Genomic DNA, 9831 nt, shown 5'->3' with positions numbered 1-9831 from the left:
CTGCTGCCACCATCACTAAGAATGGCAGCCAACTGGTTTACCCTCCTGACTCTGAATCCCTCCCATCATTTGCCTCAGGCATCATTCCAAGTGTAGGTCTGCTGACAGAGAACAAACTTACGGTCACCATAAGGGAAGTGGGATGGGCAGAAAAGGGGGAGGGGATTAAGGGGTTCAAATACCCAGTTATAAAATAAGTCACAAGGATGTAATGTACAGCACAAGGAATATCGTCAATAATATTGTAATAACTATGTGCAGTGCCAGATGGTTACTAGATTTATTGTGGTACTCACTTCACCTAATAAAAGGGTAATATGCTAGCTAGACCTAATGTCATTCCAGACATCTTTCTGGATGAAGCCGGGGCCAGAAGGAAGCCCGGGTCCGGGTGCCTCCCAGCGGCTGGAATGAAGCCCAAGTCCTGGGTGCCAGAGGGAAGCCAGTGCTGGCAGCTGGGGGAAGAAAGGCCTCTTCTTGCATGAATTTTGTGCATAAGGCCTCTAGTAAGGTATGTAAATGATTAATCACTATGTTGCACACCTCAAACTAATAGAATATTGTATATCCTAATATATAAAAGCCCAGGGTAGTAATGACCAATCCCAACCGAAGACTGACCAACCCAGAAATCCTTCAGTCAGAGCTGGGTTGCCCACTGCAGCCTGGCGATCCAGCACTGACTGCCCAGGGGCCTGAGACCCAGAGAGAGAGGCAGGATCTGATCCACAGCCTCAGTGGCAGCTGTTGATCAGTACTTGCCACTCTCTTTCTCTCCCTGTTTCTTTCCAGGATTCCCCAGCAGCTGGGCCTTTCTTTCTCTCCTGGCCTCCTTGGGCTGCTGTTCAGCCCTGCCTCTCTGATCAGGCCTGGAGATAGGCCTGGAGATGCTGACTGGCATAGGAACCGACCAATCAGAACCAAATGTGGGTGCTGTGAAGAACCAATGGCTGTCTAGGAGGCAGAGCTTTTGACGCTGACTGGCATAGGAACTGACCAATCAGAACCAAATGTGGGTGCTGTGGAGAGCCAATGGCTGCCTAGGAGGCAGAGCTTCTGACATTGATTGGCATAGAAACCGACCAATCAGGACCAAATGTGGGTGCTGTGGGGAGCCAAGAGCTGCCTAGGAGGCAGAGCTTTTGATACTGACTGGCATAGAAACTGACCAATCAGAACCAAATTGGCCAGCAGAGGAGGGCAGTTGGGGGCAACCAGTCCAGCAGGGAAGGGCAGTTAGGGGTGATTAGGCAGGCAGGCAGAGGCAGTTAGGGGCAATCAGACAGGCAAGCGGGTGAACAATTAGGAGCCAGAGGTCCCAGATTGCAAAAGAGATGTCCCTGTGGGATCGGACCTAAACGGCAGTCAGACATCCCCCAAGGGGTCCCCAATTGGAGAGGGTGCAGGCTGGGCTGAGGGAACCGCCCCCTCTGTGCACGGATTTCGTGCATTGGGCCTCTAGTCAACTATAATTTTAAAATAAATTTTAAAATAAACAAACAGAGTGTAGATCTTCAGGGAGCACATGTGTCTTCCCGTTGTTCTGGGAAAATGGTTATGAGTCTCTGCCTGGTCTTACCATGGGGGCCTCCCCTTAGCGATGCTTCCTCCTGGTGTGTTCTCTCAGGTATGCTGGTTGCCTTTCAGTCCTAGACATCAACCTGCTAACCTCCTCCCAGACAGTCTTTGCACAGCTGTCCCCTCTGTCTAGAACACTCTAGCCCACCTGCTGCTACAGCCCTCCACCTAGTTAGCTGTATTTATCTATCACCCTTCCCCAGTCTCTCTATCAAATCCCACTACAGTTTGCATCTGACTGCTTCACTGACTGCCTCCCTTACCCAAAGGGAAGCTCCAAGCACAGGCATTTCATCTGTTTTTAGTCCTCTGGGCTTTATGCAGTAGGTGCTCAGTATAAATGTTTTCTGAATGAGTGAATTTTCTTGGCACTGTTTCTTTCCCAAGAAACAGTCCCTGATCTTCAGTTGGGCTCTTGCCAGCTTCACCTCCCCAGGAAGCTAAGACTGTTCCCTTGTCTCTCTGGGCCTCTGAGAATTAGCATATTTCAGAGGATCTAGGTGTAATACATACAGGCTCTTAATTAGTAACCAACTCATCTAACTCTTTTCCATCAGTTAACTGACTGGAGTGGCTAATGAACATGAGGACTTGTTTCTATTGTGATGGACTTTAAAGTGTAACGCTCAGAGGGTGAGCTGTGTGGCTTCGTTGTGTCTGATCAACTCAGGGCTGAGTGATCGAGGGAAAGCAGCCCCAGGCAGCAACCAGCAGCTTGACTCTATGGGGACAGGGGAACAGAACGGGCTGATCCAGCAAAGAGCCAAATGGTACAACTTTCCTGGTTGGGGTGGAGGGGGAGGGTCTGCAAAGCTGCAGTGCAGCAATGCCGGTGTTTCCTCGGGGTGATGGAACCCAGGGGATGGATGGAGTCCTGGAACAGTGTATTCCAAAAGGTGGGGAAGGACATGGTGGCAGAACCACTGCTCCAAATGGGAATAGGCTGGCGCTCTTAGAAATGAGGTGTTTCCTCAGAACAGTGGCTTCAACTTTGGTTGCACATTGGAATTGCCTGAGCAGCTTTAAAAATATTGGTACTTGGGTCTCACCCCCAGAAATTCAGATAATTATCTGGGTTGTGACCTGGGTGTTGGTATTTTAAAAGCTCCCTAGCGGTGCTGATAGGCAGCCAAGGTTGAGAACTGCTGGCTTAGAGGGGAAAGGTCATTCCAGAGTTCACAGACTGTGGCAGGGGAAGAGAAAGTGGATGGTGGCTGTGCAAGGAAGGGATGCCTTAAATGATGCCATCTGTAAGTTTTTCAAACATGAATCAGATTTTATAAACTAAATCTCATTAGCATGGCCCACAGATATCTTAAAGTAGCCCTGTGGTGGAAAAATTGAACAATCACCTAATTTACTTATTTAATATGATGAGATTGCATTCATCAGTCATTCTTTCATTGTCACATATCCTTCGAAACTGGGGGACAGTTGAACTAATTCCCCACGGGTTAGAATTGTGGAATCAGACTTTGGCCCAGCACTTACTAACTGGTCTTAAATGTTGTGCAAAATAAGTGTGTTTGTAATTCACACACCCTACCTCTGTGCCTAAAGATTTGAAGGCAGTAAGACTGGGTTGGGGCCTAGAGAAGGTGTGCCTAACACTAACAAACTGCCCAGGTAAAGGCAAAAATGATCTGTAACCCACGTTGAGAAATGCTGAGTTAAAGACTTGGGATAAAGGCTTAATGTATTTGGTTTACTTAAGAGCCCTCTAATCTACCCTATCAGCCTCTAGTGTGACAGCATTTCCAATACAATGGAAGCCGGATGAGGAAATAATTCCTAGGGCTGTAGTGTGTCTGGAGCGAGCACAGAGTATATCCCATTAGGTATGCCCTCACACATTGCAAAACTGACAGATGCCAAGCTTAAGCCTGTCAAGAAGTATTTTATACTCCACAGCTCAAGGCAGCCCCACATCTGAAGCGCTGTCAGGAATGCTGAAAGCCTTCCAGAGCCTCCATCTGAGATTGGGGAGCATGAGGCAGCCAGCATCTGGGCTCATCTTCACCTTGGCCCTCGTTGCCTGAGAGGGAAACTCCCAAAGCTGGATGGCTGCTCAAAAAAAAGTTCTGCCTGAGGAACACTGCATAATTTTTTTAAAAATATATTTTATTGATTTTTTACAGAGAGGAAGGGAGAGGGATAGAGAGTTAGAAACATCGATGAGAGAGAAACATCCATCAGCTGCCTCCTGCACACCCCCCACTGGAGATGTGCCCACAACCAAGGCACATGCCCCTGACCAGAATCGAACCTGGGACCCTTAAGTCCACAGGCTGACGCTCTATCCACTGAGCCAAACCGGTTAGGGCAGACATTGCATAATTTGAGGTCCTCTGGTATTACTCCCTCATCACAGCCAAGGTACTCCAGCTGACTAGAATGGTGGGCATGTGTCTACATTATACTCTGTGCAATAGCAAAGCAGGTCTATGCTAGAGTAAAAGCAGTGACAGATCTACTTCAGGGAAAGATCATACTCCCAATGTGCTATATATAGTAGAGATTAACATTTTATTTCCTTTTTGTTTACTTAGCCATTTAACCCTAAGTACTGGGAGAGAGCACATATCATGCATGGTCCTGAGCACAAGTATGTTGAGCTAAAGGGAAAGGAAAGAAAACACGGTGATAGGATTCAGATGAGGAGGCTGGGTAGCCAACCCCAGTGAAAGCCTGGGAAATGGCACTTTCCTTTTCCTTCACAAAAAGGATTCATGCTTCCTATCCCTGACCCATCAGGGGTTAAAGAGATAATGCTAGCCTCCAGCCAACCATTTCAGCTGCAAAGAATGGAGACTAGAAAGTGAGTTGTAGAAGACTCTTGTTGAAAGATCAAAGGACCATGACAAAGCAGCAAAATCCTATATAATAAAAGCCGAATATGCTAAGTGTCCAACCGTTCGTTCAACCATTCAACCAGTCACTATGATACGCACTGACCACCAGGGGGCAGACCCTCCAACTGGTAGGTTAGCTTGCTGCTGGGGTGAGACAGGTTGGACATGCCCTAGAGCCCTCCCTCAGTCCCTCCCCAGCCTCTAAAATATTTCTTCTAATTAATTTCCTTTCAATGTGCACAAATCCATGCACCAGGCCTCTAGTATCTTTATAAGCAAACCATAGCTCCCAAAAGGAATGGAAGAAATGAAGCAGTATAAAGAAGAAATGAAAGAATCGAATGAATACCCAAGATATTGGCCAGTGCACAGCCAGAAATCAGACAGAGAATTGCAGCCAGAGCACAGAACACTTCACACATCTGGAGAGTCATCACTAGCTCTGAGGCTTATCATAAGCAAGTACTGAGAACACATGTGTAGGTTGCTAATGGCTACCCTAAAGAGTGACCTGGGTATAACAGAGAAGTTTAATACGCAGCATTCTAAGACACCACAGCCCATGTTGACCAGATAACTGAAATGGCAGCAACAATGAGGAAAGCCACTGAGAAAGAAGCTCCACATTGGGTAAAATAAGAAAAAATTTTCAACTTAAACAGGAAATCAGGAATTTAATATAAATATTTAAAACTCAAGATGTATATTTTAGCCTCTTAAAAGATGATGCATAAGAAAGTTCAATCTTTGTTAAGAGTCAAGCTTTGTCAGTTTTTGTCACGTGATTTGAGCCTACTAAATTAATTAATGGAATGCTAGAAAATCACTTCCTCAATCTGTCCACCATTGATTACTTTTAGATTATGAACAATACACTGAAATGACATGTTTGAAGATGGTTTTTGAAAATTCATAATAAATGGATGTAGGCTCTATCCTTATTAAAGTATAATTTAAAAATAATTCAATAGATGAACAGATGAGAAGCTCTCATAATGACATCACAGGGTGAGGAGCTGCTGTTTTCCACAGTGTCTGTACCATTATACATTGCCACCAGCAACTTACAATAATTTCAATCTCCTCTTTTTCTTTTTTTCCTTTTATTGAATTTATTGAGGTGACAATGATAAACAAAATTAAAATTAAACAGGTTTTAGGTGCACAATTCCATAACACAAACATCATCTGTACACTGTATTGTGTTTCACCACCCCAAGTCAAGTCTCTGTCCATCACCATTTATCCCCTGTATACCCTCCTCCACTTCCCCTTACCCCCTACCCCCCACAATCACCACACTACTGTCCAAGTCCATGAGTTTTCTCTCTCTTTTTTTTTCCTTTTTGCTCAATCTGTCCACCCTCCCATCCAGCCTCCCAACCCCTGTCCCTCAACAGTTGTCAGCCTGCTCTTTACCTATAAATCTGTCTCTGTTTTGCTTTTTAATTCATTTTGTTCATCAGATTCCACATATGAGTGAAATTATATGGTACTTGTCTTTCTCTGACTGACTTATTTCATTTAGCATAATGCTCTCCAGGTGCATCTGTGTTGTCACAAAGAGTAAGATTTCCTTCCTTTTTTAGGGCCAAATAGTATTTAATTGTGTAAATACATCACAGCTTTGTTATCCACTCATCAACTAATGGGTACTTGGGTTGCTTCCAAATCTTGGCTATTATAAATAACGCTGCAAGGAACATAGGGGTGCATATATTCTTTCAAATTAGTTTTTCATGTTTCTTCCAATAAATTCCTAGAAGTGGGATCACTGGGTCATAAGGTAGTTCCATTTTTAATTTATTGAGGAAACTCCATACTGTTTTCCACAGTGGCTGCACCAGTCTGCATTCCCACCAACAGTGCATGAGGGTTCCCTTTTCTCCACATCCTTGCCAACACTTGTTATTTATTGATTTATTGGTGATAGCCATTCTGACAGGTGTGAGGTGATATCTCATTATGGTTTTAATTTTCATTTCTCTGATGATTAGTGACATTGAACATCTTTTCATGTGTCTATTGACCATCTGTATGTCCTCGTTAGAGAAGTGTCTATTCAGATCCTTTGCCTATTTTTTAAATTGGATTGTTTGTTTTTTGGTGTTGAGTTTTATAAGTTCTTTATAAATTTTGGACATTAATCTATTATCAGATGTATCAGTGAATATGTTCTCGCATTCAGTAGGTTTTCTTTTCATTTTGTTGATTTTTTTTCTGTACAAAAACTCTTTAGTCTAATGTAATTCCATTTGTTTATTTTACCTTTTGTTTCTCTTGCCTCAGGAGATATATCAGAAAAAATATTGCTACAAGAAGTGTCCAAGATTTCACTGTCTATGTTTTCTTCTAGGATTTTTATGGTTTCAAGTCTAACATTCAAGTCTTTAATCCACTTTGAGTTTATTCTTATGTGTGGTGTAGGAATGTGGTCTAGTTTCTTTTTCCTTTTTCTTTTTTTTGCATGTATTTTTGTTCTATTTTCCCAATACCACCTATTGAATAGACTATCTTTACCCCATTGTATTTTTTTGCCTCCTTAGTCAATATTAATTGACTATAAAGGTATAGGTTCATTTCTGTTTTTATGCCAGTATCATGCTGTTTTAATTACTATGGCCTTGTAGTATAGTATAGTATATCAGGTAGCATGATTCCTCTAACTTTGTTCTTGTTTCTCAAGATTGCTGAGACTATTTGGGGTCAATTATACTTCCATATAAAATTTTGGAATATTTGTTCTACACCATTGGTATCTTGATAGAAATTGTGTTGCTTTGGGTAATATGGACTTCTTAATGATGTTAATCCTTCCTACCCATGAACACAGTATATGCTTCCACTTCCTTGTTTCTTCCTCAATTTCTTTCTTCAGTGTCTTATAATTTTCCAAGAACAGGTCTTTACATCCTTGGTTAAATTTATTCCTAAGTATTTTATTATATTTGAAATAACTGTGAATGGGATTGTTTTCTTATTTTCCCTTTCTGATAATTCATTATTGGTGTATAAAAATGCAACCAATTTCAGGATATTTATTTTGTACCCTGCTACTTTATTGAACTCATTTATCAGTTCTAGTAGATTTTTATAGAATCTTTAGGGTTCTTTATGTACAGTATCATGTCACCTGCAAATAATGACAGCTTTAGTTCCTCCTTACCACTTTGGATGCCTTTTATTTCTTCTTCTTGTCTGATTTCTGTGACTAGGACTTCTAGAATTAGCTGAATAAGAATGGTGAAAGTGGACATCTCTGTCTCGTTTCTGATCTTAAGAGAAATGCTTGTAGCTTTTTCCCATTGAATGTGATATTGGCTGTTGGTTTGTCATATATGCTCTTTATTATGTTGAGTTATGATTCTTCTGTTCCCACTTTGCTGAGAGTTTTTATCATAAATTGATTTTATCAAATGCTTTTTCTCTATCTATTTACAAGATCATGTGGATTTCGTCCTTCATTTTGTTTATGTGGTGTATCACATTTATTCATTTGAGGATTTTGTACCAACCTTGCATTTCCAGAATAAATTCCACTTGGTCATTATGTATGATCTTTTTAATGTATTGCTGGATGTGATTTGCTAATATTTTGTTGAGAATTTCAGCTTCTATGTTCATCAGGGGTATTAAGAGCTGGTTCTTTGAAAAGATAAATAAGATTGACAAACCTTTAACCAGACTTATTAAGAAAAAAAAAGAAAGAGGACTCAAATAAAATCAGAAATGAAAGTGGAGAAGTAACAACTGACACCAAAGAAATACAAAAGATTGTAAGAAAATATTATAAACAACTGTATGCCAACAAAAAGGGCAACCTGGAAGAAATGAATAAATTCCTAGAAACATACAATCTTCCAAAACTAAATCAGGAAGAATAGGAGAATCTGGATAGACAGAGTATAACTAGTGAAACTGAAGCAGTAATTAAACAAACAAACAACTGCTCACAAACAAAAGTCCTGGACCAGATGGCTTCACAGGTGGAATTTTACCAAACATTCAAAGACGAATTAACACCTGTTCTTCTCAAAGTTTTTTAAAATATTCAAGAGGAGGGAAGACACCCAAGCTCATTTTACATGGCCGGCATTATTCTAATTCCAAAAGCAGATAAAGACACTACAAAGAAAGAGAATTCCAATCTCTTCACATCCTTGTTATTGTCTCTTTTTTGTTCTAGTCATCCTAGTGGATGTGAAGTGGTATCTCACTGTGGTTTTGATTAGTTTCCCTAATCCTATCTAATAAAAGAGAAACATGGTAATCAGCGTACATCCGCTACCCTTCCCATTGGCTAATCAGTGAGATATGCAAATTAACTGCCAGCCAAGATGGCGGCCGGCAGCCAGGCAGCTTGAAGCTAACATGAGCCTTGCTTGCTTCAGTGACGGAGGACTCCAACATTCCCCGCCTGCCTTGCTGGCCTCTGAGCCTGCAGTTTGAAACATTGTTACAAATATAGAAGCTAAACAAAACCCCAGAAACCTGCTTTCAGCCCGCCGGGATCTCAGAGCTGGAGTTGATACTGTGTCGATTATAGAACCTAAACAAACCAGATACCTGCTTTCAGCAGCAGAGTCCTCAGAGCTAGAGCCAGAGCTAAAGCTGGCCCAAAATAAAAAAGAAAAAAAAGAAAAAAAAGAGCAGTTGGGAGCTTCAGTCACCCGCCAGCCTGAAAACAGCCCTCAGCCCCTCACCCAGACTGGCCAGGCACCCCAGTGGGGACCCCCACCCTGAAGGGTGTGTGACCAGGTGCAAACAGCCATCATCCCCTCACCCAGGCTGGCCAGGCACCCCAGTGGGGACCCCCACCCTGATCCAGGACCCCCTTCAGGGCAAACCAGCCGGCCCCTGCCCATGCACCAGGGCTCTATCCTATATAGTAAAAGGGTAATATGCCTCCCAGCACTGGGATCAGCGGAGCTGAGAGGCCTACTGGCACTGGGATCAGTGTGACAGGGGGCAGCTCCCAAACCCCCTGATCGCCCTGCGGCTCTGTGTGTGACAGGGGGCGGCACCCCAACCCCACCCCACGGGCCCTGCTCTGTGTGTGACGGGGTAGAGCCATAACCTCTCCATCGGCCCTGCCCTGAGTGTGAGAGTGGCAGCACCCCAACCCCCTGATCGGCCCTGCTCTGTGGGTGATAGAGGGCGTCGCCCCAACCCCCTGATGGGCCCTGCTCTGTTCGTGACAGGGGGTGGCGCCGCAACCTCCCCATCGATCCTGCCTTGAGTGTGACAGGGGACGGTGCCCCAACCCCCCAATCAGCCCTACCCTGAGCGTGACTGAGGGTGGCATCACAACTTCCCGATCTGCCCTGCTCTGTGCATGACAGGGGGCGGTGCCCCAACTCCCCAATTGGACCTGCTCTGAGCCCAACCGGGGGCTGCACCT

This window comes from Myotis nattereri (assembly GCF_964212035.1).
Source record: "Myotis nattereri genome assembly, chromosome: 2".
In the NCBI taxonomy this organism is placed as follows: Eukaryota; Metazoa; Chordata; class Mammalia; order Chiroptera; family Vespertilionidae; genus Myotis; species Myotis nattereri.
The sequence above is the reverse complement of the archived record's forward strand: the minus strand, read 5'-3'. Positions refer to the sequence as shown.